Source organism: Myotis daubentonii, chromosome 4 (genome assembly GCF_963259705.1).
Source record: "Myotis daubentonii chromosome 4, mMyoDau2.1, whole genome shotgun sequence".
In the NCBI taxonomy this organism is placed as follows: Eukaryota; Metazoa; Chordata; class Mammalia; order Chiroptera; family Vespertilionidae; genus Myotis; species Myotis daubentonii.
Window position 1 is genome coordinate 91,334,569 of NC_081843.1, and position 21,115 is coordinate 91,355,683.

Here is a 21,115-nt window from a genome sequence, read left to right on the forward strand (position 1 = left end):
CCTCTTCAGGCTGGGGGTCCCCACTGGGGTGCCTGGCCAGCCTGGATGAGGGGCTGAGGGCTGTTTTCAGGCTGGCGGGTGACTGAAGCTCCCAACCTCTCCTTTCTTTCTGTGTTTTTTTTTTATTCTTGGATTTATTTACCTTCTATGGCTGTCACTGGAACTGAGAGTCAGCTTTAGCTCTGAGGCCGGCTCCAGCTCTGAGGCCTCGGCTGCTGAAAGCAGGTATCTGGGCTTTGTTTAGCTTCTATAATTGAAACTCTGTTGCAACTCCAGCTCTGAAGCCCAGCTGGCTGAAAGCAGGTTTCTGGGGATTGTTTAGAGAGCCCAGCAGCGGCAGGCAGGGAACCTTGGCTTCCTCCTTCACTGGAGCAAGCAAGCCTCCTGTTTGCTTCAGCTGCCTGGCTGCCAGCCGCCATCTTGGTTGGCAGTTAATTTGCATACCACCCTGATTAGCCAATGGGAAGCATGTCAGAGGTACAGTTAATTACCATGTTTGTCTATTATTAGATAGGCTGGTACTTTGTAATAATTTCAGTATTTATAACTTTTACCTTATTTGCTTTTTATTCAATGAAGTTATTTGTTTTTATTTGATGAAGTTAACTTCTGGAAAGGCACTAAATAAAACGGGGGAGTGTGGACATTCTGTGTCATCTGGTTGTAAGGGACAAGCCTGTCTTGCTCACTATCATTATATTCCTTGTGGCATTTTATTTACTGTGATAATTCAGTGTTTAGTGTCATTGTTGTTCCCAATGCTGAGCTGTAAATATCTTTGTCTTTCCTATTCCACTGAAAGAGTTTCCTGGGATCATCACTATCCAGAACACACACACACACACACACACACACACACACACACACACACACATGATGAAATTGATGAAAACATGTTTCAAATAGTAGAACCTATTGGCTGAAAATCTAAGAAACCCCCAAGGCTTTAAATTTTTATAAAATTATTCCCTTTCCTTACATTCTCAGTAGATTTATAAATTATTTTCTCTACTCACCATAGGAATTCATTAATAAGTCATTAACTTTTCTTTTTTTGTGTTTTACAGAACTGTCTTTATAGGACATTATCAGACACTCAGTTCAGCTAAGAAAAATAATGAGGCATTCGCATTCACTGCATCTCCTTTTATTTTCACTTTATCTTTTGAAAATCTGGGTCTTGGATTTAGTCAGCTTATATTGCTATCCTGCAGATTGCTTTAAATGCATTGTATTGTTCTTGTTCTCTTTCCTGACATTCTGGGGACAGATTTAACCTTTGATCTCACCATATTTGGATTCTATTCATAAAAGATGTGATCTGTGATATTTATTTTTTAAGTAAAGTTAAAAATGAATTAGCAAGCATACCATTTAAATAGGAACCAATATGAACTAGCTAAATATTTATGAATGCCATTTTGTAAATGTTCTCTGCATTTATGATTGACAGAAATCCTCCATTCTCCATACTTCTCCAGGGTCCAGTGACACAGAACTTCATGTAAGGTAAACAAAAAGTAAAGGATGCACGTGAGACTTAGAGATGAACCCCAGAAAAGAGAGCCCCACTTTCGCCTTGAGCATCCCTGAATCCAGAGGGCAGCTTCAGGCTCAGGACTCTTTTTTATTAGATCTACTTCAAAGTAGCCCATTTTTTGAAATCTCCTGTTTGATTCTTAAACTTAAAATGTGTAGACTTCTTGTGTTGTGGTCCTCTTGATAGTATATTTATACTATCTGTCTTAATATATGGAAGCTTTTTAAAAACCATAAATATGAAGTAGAATGGCTTTCATTATGACCTTATATAATCCAGACGAAAAGCAACACCTCCCCTGTGAGCGTGCTTCCTGCGTCAGGGTAAGAAGCACAACTCACGGACATTGTAAATGAGAACAGGGAGCTTCATAGCTTCTTAAGGTCTCCAGTGCTGCCTGGGGGAATACCTGACCTTCGTTTTCACTGTGCATCTCACAACTTAGAGCATCTAACTCTCTCCATGTTCTAAGGCTTTGGGGAGTGAGGACCCTTGTGTTTTCAACTTTGTGTCTCCACAAGCACCTTACCTATTGTTTATGGTCAGTAAATGTTGGTTGGTTGAGTGAATAATCAAATAGTGCGGGTGCTATCATTTAACAGACTCCTCTTGCTCTTATCCTAAGTGCCATCCCAAGCACAAGCAAAGCAAAAAGGTGTTTAGTTTTGTTTTGTTTTGTTTTTATGACATTGCACCTCAGACAAATTCTGATCACATGCAGATCTTATGGCCACATTTCTATTTGAGTTGAAAGTGAATTTAATTAGATTGTTAAGGATTGATTCTATAAAAGATAGTCTTTTAGGCACTTTTAAGATGTTCTTTTTCCACCGAAATACCATAGCTTTAGTTACTTACTCAACACTTTTTTTCTAAACACAGTTTAATAAGGTTATCTGTTGATCTGGTGACATTTCTTCCTGAGCCAGGAACCATTGTAGAAATACAACATACGGACACATTTCCAGACTAGGTTAAGGAAATAATAGATTGAAGATTCACTTTTCATTGCAACAGGGAAGGTATTATAATATGAGTAACATACCTATAGAGAAAGCCAAGGAATTCATTGTAACCTAAGTGAAAAAAGTAAGGATAGCACACCCACAAGTTTCTCAATATGCCTGGCACTGTTTTAATTCCTCTATGTACACGAACCCATTTACTCCTTATTGCCTGTGAGGCACAGAGAGGGTGCCTGATTTGCCCAAGGCCACCCAGCTGGCATGTGGGAAAGCTGGGGAGCCCCCCTGTGTGGGGTCTTCTGAATGTCATCTTTATGGGGTCATCATGTGGCCTCCATGAGCCACTCTCTAATCACGGTCACTGTTTCTCTGCTGTGATGGGCTGCTTTCGTGGGCCCTGACCACGGTACCTGCCAAAGGCCCTGGCTTGAAGGGAGGGTCCATTGTAAGTCCTTTCATTGGATTTCATGCACAGCTTCCACCCAACAAAGCTCAAATAAACCACAGTGGCGATCACCCAAAGAAATGGGAAGTTCATTTTGAAGATTTACAAAAACAAAACGTAAAGGTATGTAGGACTATTACCAAGAGACATTCAGTAAACGTGAACTGATACCACGACTGATGGTGAATTCAAGAAAGTGCAATATTCAATAAAGGTCTCTCCAGGTTTTAGAGAAAGTAAATTTCCTAGCAGGCATTCGGATGAGAAAGTCAACACTTTATTTGCCTTTTTCCAGTGAACAAAGGGAAATGCTGAAGCAGGGGAAGTGAACTTGCTCCTAATGAGGGCAGACACTCAGAACCGGGAATTAACACACAGGGGTGGTACTACCCCACGGGCCAGCGGGTGGGCTGGCTCTCATGCTGGACCCAGAGGAACAGTCCTGCCCTTCTTCTTGCTGGTCTTTGGACACTCTGAAGTGAATTGTGAAGTCATACCATTCACGAGCCTGTCAGAGCACACGGAAATGAAATGCTGGGCAACTCATTCAGACTTTTAACAAAAGTGCTTTCAGTTGCTTTTCAACGCTAGAGAAATAAATGCAGAATTGGGGAATTTTCACCAGACTTATCTTTCTTATATGCTAACATGGCCTTAGAACTTGTGCATTCCCTTGATTGTGATCAATGCTTTATGACACCCACTTTATTTACTGTTAATAGGGAAATAAGTAATGCCTGGGATAAAACTATTTTAAAGCCATGTATTTTCTCCAGCCTCAGTTTGCTGCACAAGTTTTGAAAAGAGCAGTTTCTTCTCTTCCAGAATATAAAATTTATTCTCACAGAGTTGTTGGAGCTACTATATATATATATATATATATATATATATATATATATATATATATATATATATACACACACACACACACACACATATATATATATTCCGGGCCAATGGTCTGCCTTAGCATGAGTACAAGGGTCACTTGGATATATAACAACACAGACCAGAGTCTTCCAGATATCTTTGCACACTCATATCTTCCAAGATGTTCCCCAAAGAGGAAAAGTCTTATGTGCAAATGCACACTTACATACTGCCTGCTCACCTATGAAATCTCATTCCCAAAGAGCATCAACGGCTCTGGGAATGCCTGCCACACCGAGTCCTGAGCAGCCCAGCTTCTCCCAATGTACTTGACCATGGAAACTTATCCGTATAACACCTATGAACGTACCCAGGCTGCATGCCTTGGGAAATATAGCTGAGCTTTTTTCAAATGAGAGGAAATAATGAATCTAGAAAGTTCTTACATGTCTAGTGAGTAAAAAGGAGCTTTCTTCCAGAGGGAGTGGACGCATTGGCACAAGTGTCTGCGAGTGAAGAAGAATCGAGGTCCAGCAAGGAGTGAGCCGCCCTGGGCCAGCGCTTCTGAAGGCAGCAGTAAACGGTCACTGACCAGCAATAAGAGAAAGGGCTGCCTTCCTTATGATTCACTGAGCACCCCAAACTCCAGGCTCTTCTCACAGTGATTTCGCAGAAATGAGCCTCACTTCGCACATGTGCAATCTGCAGTACCCAGAGCCTCAGTGTATCACGGAAGGCACTAGATTGAGGGACACCCTTCCTGGTCAGGAGCTAAATGTGTCACCCTGTGAACCTCAGATTCCACAGTGAGGGATTTGGTCATGCATGATCTCATCTAATATTCTAGAATCTTGGCAGTGAAGTTGCATAGTACCAAATTTGGAAGTTTCCAAGTATTATAATATGATGAGCCTTGCCAAAAAAAAAAAAAAAAATTAAAATGGTTAAGTCTAGCAGTGGTTCTCAATCTTCCTAATGCAGTTCCCTTTAATACAGTTCCTCATGTTGTGGTGACCCCCAAACATAAAATTATTTTCGTTGCTACTTCATAACTGTAATTTTGCTACCGTTATGAATCGTAATGTAAATATCTGATATGCAGGATGTATTTTCAGGGGTCGCGGCCCACAGGTTGAGAACTCCTGGAAGTAACTTTTCATTATAGTTTAGTCTCAAAAATGTGTTGATTAATCTCAGTAAGTTTTTGGTATAATTTACCTTTAAATAATTTTTAATAGTTTATATGAATAATTCTGTCACTTAGCCAACATTTATGTTTGTGTGGTTCTTTTCAATTTGTGTCCATCTGTGGCCATAGCACTTTCTTAGTGGTCATCATGGTCTATAGATAAATTTTTCTCTACTTTTTTGCATAACAACTTAGGTAAATTTTTCTGCATGATATGAGTGTCATCTTTATCGAAGAAGACTTTGATTTTTAAAAGTGTTGCTACTGTACTGTCTTTGGACATACAGGGTAGTTAGTGTTGCTGCTGATGTTCTGAATTATTCCCTTGGAAGAATAGGATTGTCTCATAAAATTCTTCCCTAGTTTCCATTGTTTCAAGCACAGCAAATTTGGCTGCAATGGATTTTGACATTTCCTTTTTTTTTCCTAAAGGAATAGAAAAATGAAACCTCAGGAATTTGTGTCCTTTTTACTTTGATTATCAATGCAACTGACATGTTTTTTCAAAGACTATTCATATCTTTGTGGTCTATATTGTGTAAACCTGGAACTTTGTGCCTTTTAAGGAATGGTTTTGTTAATGAATTTAGTTCTCATTGCAGTTTATATATTCAGCCTCGCCAGTTATATTTATCTCTGGTGTTTTCTAATTCATTTTTTTAAAATATATTTTATTGATTTTTTACAGAGAGGAAGGGAGAGAGATAGAGAGTTAGAAACATCGATGAGAGAGAAACATCGATCAGCTGCCTCCTGCACATCTCCCACTGGGGATGTGCCCGCAACCCAGGTACATGCCCTTGACCGGAATCGAACCTAGGACCTTTCAGTCCGCAGGCCGACGCTCTATCCACTGAGCCAAACCGGTTTCGGCTCTAATTCATTTTTTAATCCTAGTTTTGTTGGATTTCATTGTACAAAAGTATCCAATGTTTATACTAGTATATTGTTTCATTTTTAAATTTAGTCAATACGCATTTTCTTATTGATGAGTAGCCATGAAATGTCGTTCACTCTGTCAGACAACTGAAACACAAAGACAAGTCTGGCCTGGACCTGCCTCTCACAAAACCTGGGACATGTCAATCTGTATCAAAGGAAGAGCTACCTTTTCTCTTATAATTGACCCTGTTCCTTTAAAAGAGAACAGCGTTCTGGATTTTGTTTTTAATATTTTGTGATCTGATTTTTTAAAATATTCTTTCTTGTCCATTGGGCACTTAACGTAATATGTGATGAGAGCTCAAAATCAAAGTTTTTCTTTTATTAATATGCATTTATCCTAGCACCATTTATTTTATAATTAGTTCATCTCCACAGTATCATAGCAGACTTACTTTATATTCACTGTTTTATGTAACTCGATGTGATCTTTGAATCTTTGGGTTTCGATGCAGTTTAGTTATAGGCATAGCTCTTCATTAAGCTTACAGCAAGATAAATCTAAAGGAAAGTTACAGGACTGTGAACGGTGTTATCCTTGTGGCTGGTACAATAATTAGCACGTTGAGAGCCGTTTCGTTTTTTTTAAGTTGTTTCTATCAGTTTATAGAAATTATTGTTATCTGAGTGCCTAGTCTCACTTCTGAAGGTGTTCTGTAGTTGTTGTTTTGTTTTTTTGTTTTATATATATATTATTGATTTTTCACAGAGAGGAAGGGAGAGGGATAGAGAGCTAGAAACATCAATGAGAGAGAAATATCGATCAGCTGCCTCCTTCACACCTCCTACTGGGGATGTGCCCACAACCAAGGTACATGCCCCTGGCCGGAATCGAACCTGGGACCTTTCAGTCTGCAGGCCGAAGCTCTAGCCACTGAGCCAAACCAGTTAGGGCAGTTCTCTAGTTTTATGGTGGGATTTTTATTAGGATTGAAAAGAAATTCCAAGGTCCATGTGTTGATGTGTGTCCATGGTTTTTGCAACTAAGAGCAAGAATTCCTCACCAGAGAGGTCCATGTTGGCTGCTGCTGCCAGAGCTGGAATCAGAGAACATACACTATCTCTGTTCACAGCACAGTTCGTGATTGAGGTGAACTTTTACTTAATTCTATTCAAGTGAGACTGTCCTAGAAAATGGCTTATTTCTTCCAGCTACATAGCTGCCTTTTGTGTGTGTGAAGCCATGATTCATTGGAACAGCATGCAACTAAGTTAACATCTGTAGACTTCCATCCTTTCAAGTTGAATTGGGGCAATAAAACCTGCCATGTCTCCTCATGTGCTGTTGTCAGATGGGCTAATGATTATGATAGAGCTTTGACTGTAACGTGCTACTAACGCATAAGCTATTTTGCATTAGGAGATTATAGATAAGAGTGTATCTATCATATGCAGGCCACATGGTCTGTTGGATGGGTAGACATGGGAACAAGCAATCCCAGGCAGTGTGGTGAGTGCCATGTAGCACCAAAGGGAGAGCTCCTCAGTCCTTAGGGTGGGCAAGGAAGGCTTCAGAGAAGAGGGCAGCCCAGAACTACGTCTGGAAGACTGACACAACCACACACATGAGTCCAGGCATGTTCAAGGATCCTACACCTACTCCTAGTGGTTTGACCTGGCTCAGAGTGTAGGTGAGCACTCAGAGATGATGCTTGAGAAGGGCTCAGAACATATCATTAAAATCATATGTAGTCTATGACAAATAATCTGGCCTTCATTAGATAAGCACTAAAGAGACAAGTAATTTTGAACAATGGAAGGGCTTTACCCAAGAGTCCTGGGAAACATAGCCAAGCTTCTGTCATTCAGATGCACCACAGCTCCTGCCCTCCCCGTCTCCCCCTCCCACCCTGTGCAGTGAGGATTCTTCAGTCTCCAAGCTATGTCTTAGCTGACTCCCTAGTCTTTCTCTTTTCCTTAGTCACCAAGCTGCTTTGAATGAACAACTTTAGAAGCTTGGTTTTTCATATCTGATTTATTTTCCTAACTTCTCATCTAATTGTTCCTCTGAATTGCTGTCTCAAGATGCCTCTGGTTTCCCAGACACCAAGCTCATAGTTAAAATGGAGAACATCTCAGATTTAAGGAGAAAATAAAGATTGGTTTCCTGCCTTGGGAGAAGCAAAGAAGATTGGTGCTAATGACCCAAGAATTAAATCTCCATTTAATTTAGCTATGCTGTTTTAGTCCCCTATTCATTTACAGAAATATTGGAAAGTTTATTCTGGTTTGAACATGAAGATTTTCAATAGGGAAAGGTTAATAGAACCATTAATAATTTTGGCAATATAAACCTTGCATATTTTCTAAACCAATATCATTGATTTTATAAAAGAGGAAATAAATTAAGTGACTTTCCCAAGGTCACATGATCTGTTTTCCCCTATAGATATAACCATCTGGCTTCTGCTTGAATACTTCATTTAAGCTTTTCCCTAAAGATTGGATTCCAAACCAGATCAAAATCATGATTTATTGACGGCTGTGACCACAATGTCTGGCTGCCGTATGTTTTTCAGGGACAGAATGAAAACACAGAGAAATATAGATCAAAACTTGTTGGTTTCCTTGACTTTTTGAGCAGAACAACTGAACTGTGGGTTAAATATTATCATAAAGAACTTTAATGGACCTGCTAAAATAGTTTAATGGCCTGTAACTTTCTTGTAATAAATATAGTTTTACATAACATTTTTTATTCTATAGCATTTGATGTAACCATTGCAACTTGGACTTGGGTAGTACTAGGAAGCATGCAGTGGAGGCTTCCTCCTAATTCAGTATGCCAGGGCAGTGAAGCAGTGTCCTGTGAGGTTTAGAACATGAGTAGAAGCAATTGGAGGTGGGCTGCAATGAGGATGAGCTGAAATGGAAATGCAGAAGAAAAAGAAAATAGAGAATCAACAAATAGCTGTGTAAGTTGAAGCATTTAAAAAGTGCTTGTGATTAGAAATCAAAAATTAAGCCACAAAGGGATTATGTAATATTTTTAACCTCCACACTATAGAATTCACCCTCTCTTCTTGAATGTGTCTTCTGGAAACTTTTTTTAAATCTTAATATGTTAGTCTCAATTCAATATTGTATTATGTCAACTCAGTTTTATGGGAATAATACTGTGAAAACAGGTCATGTGACCTTGGGCAAGTCACTTTTTTAAAAGGCAAGATTTCCTTCTCTTTTTTAAAATATATTTTTATTGATTTCAGAGAGGAAGGGAGAGGGGGAGAAAGAGAGAGAAACATCGATGATGAGAGAGAATCATGGATCGGCTGCCTCCTGCACACCCCACACTGGGGAATGAGCCCACAACCCAGGCATGTGCCCTGACCATGAATCAAACCATGACCTCCTGGTTCATAGGTCGACGCTCACCCACTGAGCCAAGCTGGCCAGGCTGATGCTACTTTTTTATGTTTAAAAATTATGACATAGGAGGGAGGCAGACATCTGTCCTTGACTGTTGTAATATACTTTCATTAGTCAGCCCTCATCCTTCAGCCTTACAGGGTCCCAGAAACACTCTCTGTGCGCATGCATTCATTGGTTTTTGATTCTATAGAAATATTCTCAGCTGATATGTCACTAGAGATTTATTACAAAAGGTAAGAAGCAATAACTTGTACTTTGGAAGATACATACTATATGAATCATTTTATTTTATGGAATCTAAAGCTTAGTTCCATCTATGAAAAGTAATTTTGCTAGCATTTTCACAAATAGCCAACAGATGAGAATATCATATTCACAATATTTAAATATAACTCTTTCTTATATTTGGTTTTTATTAACCAAAAGGAAAAATATTCAATTTTTTAATATACTTATAAATTTTCTGGAAAATACCTGTGCTGTGGGAGCTTTGAGAGTGGCCCTTTGACTTATGGATCATTGATTCCCAGCTCACTCAAGAGCACATGATTAGAAGAAACTATATTTGTAATAGTTAGTAAACATGAACGTTATAAATTACCTTTTTAGGTCTGTGCCAAGACTTTCTCTGTAAAAGTCTATCCACAAAAGTTGTCTTGGAGTTTCTCCTGGAACTGAGGCCCACTGCCAGTCTCCATGACATTGGTGTCAGGGACAGACTCAGAGGAGAGGCAAGCCCTGGGAGGAAGTCCAGAGGAGATATTCCTTGCAGAGAAAAATTCTGTGACTGTCTGTTGAACAAGAAAATGAACAAATTGAAATGACTTGGATGGAAGAAAAAGCAGGACTTGGATCTTTTATGACAAAAAGATTTTTAAATATACAAGTATGTCAGCAATTAGAAAACTAACATTAAACTAATTCATAAATATAATTCTGAAATAAAAGATTTTTAATAGTTTAAACTTCAAATTTAAAAGTTATTATTCAGTTTTTAAAATCTCTATTTAATTCTGCCTTGCACCATCAGTTTCTTAACTAAGGCATTCTATCATTATATTTATTTCAAAAGTATTTGCCCTTATTTGTTAGAGGTTTGTTACAGTAGCCAGTCTAAAGTCTTTGATAATTCTAATATCTATGACATAACAGAATTAGTATTTGCTGATTTTACTTTTACTTGTGAGTTTAGAAAATCCTAGCCTTAGTATGCTGAGGAATTTTGGATTGATTTTGGACGTTTTGAGTATTATGTTACTGGATCCTGGGTTTGTTTAAATTCCAGGGAGAATGTTGATGGCTTGTTTTTTAGCAAGCAATTGAACAGATTAGTTATAGGCTTCTGGTCTTTAGAATTTTATTTAATTCATTCTTGGTATTAAGGATTGTGTTAATAATCACTGTTATGGGCTGAATCATGTCCCCCCAGAATTCATATGTTGAAGTTCTAACAACCAGTGCATTGCAGTGTGATTGGATTTGGAGGTAAAGTTTTTAAAGAGGTAATTAAGGTTAAATGAGGTCATGAGGGTGGTCCCTAATCCAGTATGACTTGATGTCTTTATATGAGAAGAGGATATGAAGGAACAGACACACACAGAAGAAAATTCATGTAAAGGCCCAAAAGAAGTAGTTTGTATACAAGCTAAGGAGAGAGACCCCAGAGGAAACCAACCCTGCTGACTTCTTATCTCAGACATCCAGCCTCCAGAAATATGAGAAAATAACTTTCTACTGTTTAAGCCACCCAGTCTGTAGTAGTTTTTATGGAAGTCTAGAAAATGAATACATTTAGGCTTGATATTAACTATTATTTGATGAAATAATTCTTGTTTTCTTTAAAATCCACCTTATGAAATTAGTGGCATGACATTATAATGAATCTATATAGATAAAAGCCAAGTGACCAGAATGACCAGAACAGCTAATCTCCCACGGCCCCTCTTGCCAGCCAGCCTGGCCCCAGTCGGCCCTGATCAGGGTGGACTGGCCAAACCCCACCCGTGCATGATTTCGTGCATCTGGCCTCTAGTATATAATAAACATGCCAACTCATGTTCACATAAGATACAATAAAATATTGAATGTGTTTCCTGGGGAGGGGAACTAGAGGGGGGTTGTAAGGATTATACTCACAGTAGTGACATATTGTAGAGGAAATGGATGATTGATTCTCAAACGAGAGACATGAGGGAAAAGACATATTTACTATATGATTTTTAAATGTCTTTACATGAAAGTCATCTTAAACAATAACATGATCATATAAAAACTGGGAAAGCATTTGATCATCTAAGTTGATTTCCTTCATGGATAAAGGCATGTTTTCAAATGAATTCAGAAAAGCGTAGTAGGCTAAAGGAGGTGGACCCAGAGACTATGGATATGGAGTAGTTTTTTCTCTCACACACAAACACACAAATAGCCAACAGATGAGAATATCATATTCACAATGTTTAAAGCATCGGCCAGCAAAGTGGCCAAGTTTCCAAATACATGTAACACCCAGGGTTGGTGAGAACCTGTGCCAATGGACCCTCTCCTACTCTATCCATGGCCTTTAAATCTGATCCCATATTTGGAGGGCAATCTGGTAAATATAGCAAAGATTTTAACACATAGAATGCCCTTTGACCCAGCAATGACTCTTGTCATTATGGATCCTAAAAAAGTGCCAATGGACATGTACAAAAATTTAGCTTCCAAAAATGTTCATCACAGTATGTTTTATAATGGAAAAAAAGTGAAGAAAAATAAATATTTGACCATAGGGGATGAGTTAAATAAATTTTGTTACATTTAAGTAAAATAATAAAAAATTTGAAGGTTAAAAATATGGAAAATTATTTCTTTAACTTATATGAAAAAATGTTCCAAAATTATAGAAATATTACAATTCCACTTTTGTAAAGAAAAATGACTACATATAAATACAAATCATTGGAAAGATAAACATAAAAATACTGAAATGGATTATTTTGAATGATGGGTGTTTATAGGTGATTTTTAACATGTTTTTGGATTATCTTTTTTCCATAATTTAAAATAAACATTCAATACTGGTTTTAAAAACTCAGTATAATTTTTTTTAATATATTTTATTGATTTTTTACAGAGAGGAAGGGAGAGAGATAGAGAGTTAGAAACATCGATGAGAGAGAAACATCGATCAGCTGTCTCCTGCACATCTCCCACTAGGGATGTGCCTGCAACCAAGGTACATGCCCTTGACCGGAATCGAACCTGGGACCTTTCAGTCCGCAGGCCGACGCTCTATCCACTGAGCCAAACCGGTTTCGGCAAAAAAACTCAGTATAATTAAAAACACAATTTAATTTATGTAAATAGAAGAAAGATACCTTGAAAAGATATAGTGATGTAATTGCTTCCATTTACAAACATGATGATGTAATATTTCTGAAATGTTGAGTGCTTTTGTATTTATTTCTTAGTGGTTAATGTCTTGCTCTTGTTAACTGATAATTATCATTTATTTTAACTATTCCTAAAACTTAGGATTTCTAGAGTCAGACTAATAGATATTCTGTTGTTATGCATACCTTTGATAAAGCTATTTATTTTATATTAATCTTTTGGAATGAGACTAACTTCTACATACCCAATTCTTTTAAGAAAATTAGATCAATTTGGAGATAATAGACATCTTTGCAATATTGAATCTTTTCATCCATGAATATGATCTATCCCTTCATTTATTAATATAATTATCAATATAATATTAAAAAGGTTTTGTAAAAAAAATAAATTTCAACTTTATTTTTATAATCAAATATGTACCATGGACCATCTTTCCCAAAATGTTCTATTTTAAAACCAAGGCTAAAAAGAAATTCCAATGTACTATAAATAATCAAATCTATTGGAAAACAAAATTACTACCTTTAAAATGAACTACCTCTATAATATTGTTGTTTTTTAAGAATTCAGAAACATTGAGTCTGTTCATGCAGGTGTGCCCATGTGTCTGTGTTTGCATGCCTGGCTATTTTTGGCACATGGAACTATTCTCTTTCTATTTATGAAAGCAACAAGGAAGTATGATTTAGATTGAAGTGTGTTGGAATTGATCCTCTCGGTACGGTGTCCTGGGGTTAGACTCTACCAGAAGCCGGCCAGGCTGAGCATCCTCTGCCTGCCCTTCTCCAGCCCCCATGGAAGTGGAGCCAGAAATGTTTCTCTCTGGCTCACTGTGCTGTACAGAGGCCCTCCCAGGAGAGGGGTGGCAGTAACAGAGCTGTCACGGGGCTGCCACAGATGGTTCTGTGCTAAATCTGCAGCCTCAGTGAATGCCTCCTTGGGAGAGGGGTGAGGTGGCTGGCAACTGTGTTCATGTCACTCCAGAGCTGCCTTTGTGGGTCAGTGAGCAGAAGGAGGCCCATTAATTACAGATGGCAAAGTCCTCCCATTCTCCCTCTTGCATCTGCATTTCTAGATTTGCATCTGGAATCAACAGGACAGTGACATGCTAGATGGTTTAGATGAAGCAGGATTACCAAAACTAAGGAATCCTCTCATGATGCCTTGCATAAAAGCCTGAAATAAAATCCAATAATTTCACAGGTTCTTGGGTAAATAAAAATAATAGCTACCAGAGAGTTTGCTGTGTGCCAGACACTGTACAAAGCAATATTATTCAGCATATTATTTTGTTTTAAATGTACAAAACTGTAGCATTCCTGCTTTATGGGACATGCAACTGAGACTCAGATAGTTTAAGGTACTTGCTAAAGGTCACACAATTTAAGTGAAGGCAGAAATTGAACCGTTTTATTCACAAGCACATATATCATCATCAGCATCATCATCATCATCATTGTTAAGGACTTTCTTAACTAGGGAAATAATTTTGAGCACATCCTGAAATATAAAACAGATTTCATTTATCAAGTAGAAGTAGCAAACCTATTTAAAATTGACAGTCTCTATTTAGGAACTTGGTGTGCAGGTGTGGTTTACCTGAATAGATTCATCTTTACTGAAAATGCAACTTCTTCATTCCATGACGCCTCTCAGTGTATGTCTTCATTAAGAAGTTCACCCTTCTCAGGATGCCCAGTTCCTTTCTCATTAATTTTTATTGAAAATTATTCCCTTTTCTGAGCCGGGAGAGGTGGTAGTGAATTGAGTGCTGAGACACCCCTGAGGCCAGGACTGGGGCAGCCACCCGCTCCTGAGAGGGAGTCTCCTCCCCCCAGCCCCCAGGCAAGGAGCACAGCCACACCCAGATTCCACCCTGAACGAGATCAAGGATTAAGATAACCTGATCAGTCCCTGGGAGTTAACAGGGTCTGGCCTATAGGGGGATTTTCAATCCCAGCAACAACATAGCACCGGTAACTAACTATTACGCAGTCAGCTCTGGGCAGTGAACTTCCACTGGAAAGAGAGGCCCTAGAGCCCCAGAGGCCAACCCCAGAACACTGCCACCCAGAGGCTGACCCACAAACTGACTCTTTGCTAAACACAAAATAAGGCAGTCTGGGAAATAAATGCGGCATGCTTTAAAATAAGGACTGTGGTTTACAACACAGAGGAACAGTATATCGCAGGGAATCTCAACACTCTCCTGAATACCTGGAAGGTCTAAGGCGAGCCACACTGAAGAATAGAAGAAACGAAGGACATTCACTACTGCAATTTTTTTTTCTTTTTTCACTTTTTAACTAAGAAACCAATTTTTTTTTAATTTTTTTTCTGTTCTTTTTTTTTTCTTCTTCTTCTTTTTCCATCATCTGATTTTACCCTTTTAATTACTACCTTCTTATTTTTAACCAGTATTATTACTGCTACCATTTTACCATTTTTTAAAGTGCCGTTTTATTTTTTCTTTATTTTATTTTGGGATTAGTGTTCACCATTCTATTTTCATCGTTATATTATTGGTTGTTTCTAGTTTGCATTCATATCCAGGGAGCTGTTGCTGGAATTTGTTGGGATTAATGGCTGTTCTATAGGAGTATTCTCCTCATATAAAAAGTCTCTTCCCCTCTTCCACTTCATTCTCTCTTTTCGCTCTTTTTTTTTTCTTTTCTTTTCTCGCTTTTATTTTCCCCCTTCCTTTTTCCCAATTTCATTTTTGCACTCCCTTTTTTTGGTCCCTACTTTTCTTTTCCTTTCTCTCTTTTATCTTTTTCTCTTCCTTCTTCCTTATCCCCTAATTCTCTTAATTCAGGTGGTCACCTTTACTTGGGGTTATTAATATCGTAAATATATTTGTGTATAGTGCCTGGTACGTGGTGCCTTGTTGTGTTGTATTTTGTGCCTTTAAATCAACGCAGCAGATCCAAGCAACAGCAACCTCCTGAGCACCACATCCTCTGCTGAGGAACAGCAGCTGTACGTGAAACCTCGCCCCACCAGCCAGAAGAGCCACCACAGCTGTGAACAGCACCCACCAGAGGAGCTGCTGACAACTGAAGAGCAGCTGCTACCGCAACCGCCCGAAGAGCAACCACAGACCAAGGAGTCACTGCCACCAAGGGAGCAACCACTGAACAACTCAACGTCTAGATATGTCATTGAGATCAAACATGGGTAGACAAAGAAACCCCCAAAGGAAAGAGAAGGAGGACTCTCCAGAAAAGCAGCTAAGTAATACAGAGGCATGCAACATGACAGATAAAGAATTCAGAATAAGGATCCTAGAGTGCATAAACCAGATGGAGGAAAAAATCGACAACCTCTTCAAGAAGCAAGAAGAAACAGATGAAAAAATCGATAACATATGGAAGAAGCTAGAAGAAACAGATGAAAAAATCGATAACATATGGAAGAAGCTAGAAGTAACAGATGAAAAAATCAACAACCTAAGTAAGACCCAAGAGGAAATGAAGAGTGATATAGCTGCAATGAAAAACTCCATTGAAAGTATCAACAGTAGACTAGGAGAAGCAGAGGACCGAATAAGTGAATTAGAAGACAAGGAAGCAAAACACACCCAAAATGTACTGCAATTGGAGAAAAAAATTAAAAGACAGGAGGAGAGCCTAAGGGAGCTTTGGGACAACATGAAACGAAACAACATACGAATAATAGGAGTACCAGAACAACAGAAGGATGAACAAGGATTAGAAAACCTACTCGAAGAAATAATATCAGAAAACTTTCCTGAGGTGGGGAAGAAAAAAGTCACACAAGCCCAGAGAGTCCCAAACAAGGTGAACCCGAAAAGACCCACACCAAGACACATCATAATCACCATGGCAAATGTTCAGGACAAAGAGAGAATCTTACAGGCTGCAAGAGAGAGACGGAAAGTTACATACAAGGGATCTCCCATTAGATTGTCAAATGATTTCTCAACAGAAACACATCAGGCAAGAAAAGAATGGACTGAAATTTACAAAGTGATGCAAAGCAAAGGACTGAATCCAAGAATACTCTATCCAGCAAGGCTATCATTCAAACTTGAAGGGGAAATAAGAAGCTTCACAGACAAAAAAAGGCTAAGGGAGTTTATCACCACCAAGCCAGCATTGCAAGGAATGCTAAAGGGACTGATATAAAAATAAGAAATAAAAAGTTCAGAAAGAAAAGAGCCACACAAAAAAAGAAATGGCTACAAACAAGTACCTTTCAATAATAACTTTAAACGTAAACGGACTAAATGCTCCAACCAAAAGACATCGAGTGGCTGAATGGATAAAAAAACATGACCCATACATCTGCTGTCTACAAGAAACCCACCTCATTAGAAGGGACTCACACAGACTGAAAGTGAAAGGATGGAAAAATATCTTTCAGGCAAATGGAAAGGAAAAGAAAGCTGGGGTAGCAATACTTATATCGGACAAAATAGACCTCAAAGTGAAGGCCTTAACAAGAGATAAGGAAGGCCACTTCATAATACTAAAGGGATCAATACAACAAGAAGATATAACCCTGGTAAACATATATGCACCCAATGTAGGAGCACCCAAATTCATAAAAAAACTCCTGGAAAATATCAAAGGAGAGATCGACAACAATACAATCATAGTAGGGGACTTTAATACACCATTGACAGCACTGGATAAGTCCTATAGACAAACAACCAGCAAAGATATAGCAATCCTAAATGATTCACTAGATCAGATGGACTTAATAGACATCTTCAGAACACTTCACCCCAAAGCCAGAGAATATACGTTCTTCTCAGGTGCTCATGGGACATATTCAAAAATAGACCACATACTGGGTCACAAGCAAAGTATCCCCAAATTCAAGAAGATTGAAATCATAAAAAGCGTCTTCGCAGACCACGATGGCATAATATTAGAAATAAACTACAATAAAAACAACCCAAAATACTCAAACACCTGGAAGCTGAATAGCATGCTATTAAATATTGATTGGGTTACCAATGAGATCAAAGAAGAAATTAAAAACATCCTGGAAACTAATGACAATGAAAACACAACAATCCAAAACCTATGGGACACATTGAAAGCAGTCCTGAGAGGGAAGTTTATAGCTCTACAGGCCTATCTCAAAAAACAAGAAAAAATGGTAGTAAATCATCTAACTCTACAACTCAAAGAATTAGAAAGAGAGCAACAAGAAAACCCCAGAGTGAGCAGAAGGAAGGAGATAATAAAGATTAGAGCAGAAATAAATGACATAGAGACCAAAAAAACAATACAGAAAATCAATGAAACCAAGAGCTGGTTCTTTGAAAGGATAAACAAGATTGATAAACCTCTAGCCAGACTCACCAAGAAGCAGAGAGAGAGGACCCAAATAAATAAAATCAGAAACGATAGAGGCGAAATAACAACAGACCCCACAGAAATACAAATGATTGTTAAAAAATACTATGGACAGCTTTACTCCAATAAACTAGACAACCTGGAGGAAATGGACAAATTCCTAGAAAAATACAACATTCCAAAACTCAATCAGGAAGAATCTAAAAATCTCAACAGGCCAATAACTATGGAAGAAATTGAAGCAGTCATCAAAAAGCTTCCATCAAACAAAAGCCCAGGACCAGATGGCTTCACAGGGGAGTTTTACCAAACATTCAAGGAAGAACTAAAACCTATCCTCCTCAGACTACTACAAAAAATTCAAGAGGAAGGAACACTTCCAAGCTCATTCTATGAAGCCAGCATCACCCTAATACCAAAACCAGGTAAAGACAACACAATGAAAGAGAATTACAGGCCAATATCCCTCATGAACATAGATGCCAAAATCCTCAACAAAATCTTAGCAAATCGGATCCAGCAGTACATCAGAAAGATCATACACCATGACCAAGTAGGATTTATCCCAGGGATGCAAGGATGGTACAATATCCGCAAATCAATAAACGTGATACATCACATAAACAAATTGAAAGAAAAAAACCACATGGTCATATCAATTGATGCAGAAAAAGCATTTGACAAAATTCAACACCCATTTTTGATAAAAACTCTCAGCAAGGTGGGAGTAGAAGGATCATACCTCAACATAATAAAAGCCATATATGACAGGCCCACAGCCAACATCATACTCAATGGACAAAAACTAACACCATTTCCCCTAAGAACAGGAACAAGACAGGGATGCCCCCTCTCACCACTCCTGTTCAACATAGTACTGGAAGTGTTAGCCATTGCAATTCGGCAAGAAGAAGAAATAAAAGGCATCCAAATTGGAAAAGAGGAAGTAAAACTGTCCTTATTTGCAGACGACATGATATTATACATACAAAACCCTAGAGATTCCATCAAAAAGCTACTAGACTTAATACATGAATTTGGCAATGTAGCAGGATACAAAATTAACCCCAAGAAATCTGAGGCATTTCTATATACCAATAGTGAACTTTCAGAAAGAGAGATTATAAAAACAATCCCGTTTACCATTGCACCAAAAAAATTAAGCTACCTAGGAATAAACTTAACTAAAGAGGTAAAAGACCTCTACTCAGAAAACTACAGGACGTTGAAAAAAGACATAGAGGAAGACATAAACAGATGGAAGAACATACCGTGTTCATGGATTGGTAGAATCAACATCATTAAAATGTCCATACTACCCAAAGCAATCTATAAATTCAACGCACTTCCCATTAAAATACCAACAGCATACTTCAGAGATCTAGAACGAACTTTCCAAAAATTCATCTGGAATAAAAGAAGACCCCGAATAGCTGCAGCAATCCTGAAAAAGAACAAAGTAGGTGGGATCTCAATACCAGATATCAAGTTGTATTACAAAGCCACTGTTCTCAAAACTGCCTGGTACTGGCACAAGAATAGGCATATAGATCAATGGAATAGAATAGAGAGCCCAGAAATCGGCCCGAACCAATATGCTCAATTAATATTTGACAAAGGAGGCAAGAACATACAATGGAGCCAAGATAGTCTCTTCAATAAATGGTGTTGGGAAAATTGGACAGATATATGCAAGAAAATGAAACTAGACCACCAACTTACACCATACACAAAAATAAACTCAAAATGGATAAAGGACTTAAATGTACGACAGGATACCATAAAAATTCTAGAAGAATCCAAAGGCAAGAAAATTTCAGACATATGCCGAAGCAATTTCTTCACTGATACAGCTCCTAGGGCACTTGAAACTAAAGAAAAAATGAACAAATGGGACTACATCAAAATAAAAAGCTTCTGCACAGCAAAAGAAACCATCAACAAAACAACGAGAAAACCCACTGTGTGGGAAAACATATTTGCCAATGACATATCTGATAAGGGCCTAATCTCCAAAATTTATAGGGAACTCATACAACTTAACAAATGGAAGATAAACAATCCAATCAAAAAATGGGCAAAGGACCTAAATAGACACCTTTCAAAAGAGGACATTCAGAAAGCCAAGAGACATATGAAAACATGCTCAAAGTCACTAATCATCCGAGAGATGCAAATCAAAACAGCAATGAGGTACCATCTCACACCTGTCAGACTGGCTATCATCAACAAATCAACAAACGACAAGTGCTGGAGAGGTTGTGGAGAAAAAGGAACACTTGTGCACTGCTGGTGGGAATGCAGACTGGTGCAGCCACTATGGAAGACAGTATGGAGTTTCCTTAAAAAACTGAAAATGGAACTCCCATTTGACCCTGTGATCCCACTTCTAGGAATATATCCCAAGAAACCAGAAACACCAATCAGAAAGGATATATGCACCCCTGTGTTCATAGCAGCACAATTCACCATAGCTAAGATCTGGAAACAGCCTAAGTGCCCATCAGTAGATGAATGGATTAGAAAACTGTGGTACATCTACACGATGGAATACTATGCTGCTGTAAAAAGGAAGGAACTCTTACCATTTGCAACGTCATGGATGGAACTGGAGAGCATTATGCTAAGTGAAATAAGCCAGTCAATAAAGGAAAAATACCACATGATCTCACTCATTCATGGACAATAGAGACCATTATAAACTTTTGAACAATAATAGATACAGAGGCAGAGCTGCCTCAAACAGATTGTCAAACTGCAGCGGGAAGGCCGGGGAGGGTTGGGGGGCAGGAGGTAGTGGGGTAAGAGATCAACTAAAGGACTTGTATGCATGCATATAAGCATAACCAATGGACATAAGACACTGGGTGATAGGGGAGGCTAGGGGACTGTCTAGGGCGGGGGGATAAAATGGATACGTATGTAATACCCTTTGTAATACTTTAAGCAATAAAAAAAAAAAAGAAAAAAAAAAGAAAATTATTCCCTTTTCCTTTGGTTCATGATAGAGATGTTGTTATTCTCTGTCTCTCTTTTTTCCTTCATAAACTATCTCATTCTCTTGGAGCCAGATAAATGGAATTA

General features: G+C 38.3%; 1 protein-coding gene across 15 annotated transcripts in view; it reads left to right on the plus strand.

The window, feature by feature from the left end:
- Positions 1–21,115, plus strand: part of ADCY2 (adenylate cyclase 2) — a 289,765-nt gene that overhangs the window by 109,914 nt on the left and 158,736 nt on the right. Inside the window, exon 1 of one of the 15 annotated variants that reach the window (XM_059694698.1) lies at positions 1,461–1,509. The exons of the other annotated variants lie outside the window; for them this stretch is intronic. The gene's annotated coding sequence lies outside the window, so the exon portion shown is untranslated. Of the gene's footprint in view, positions 1–1,460; positions 1,510–21,115 lie in introns of those variants that run through there. 15 annotated transcript variants of the gene reach the window in all.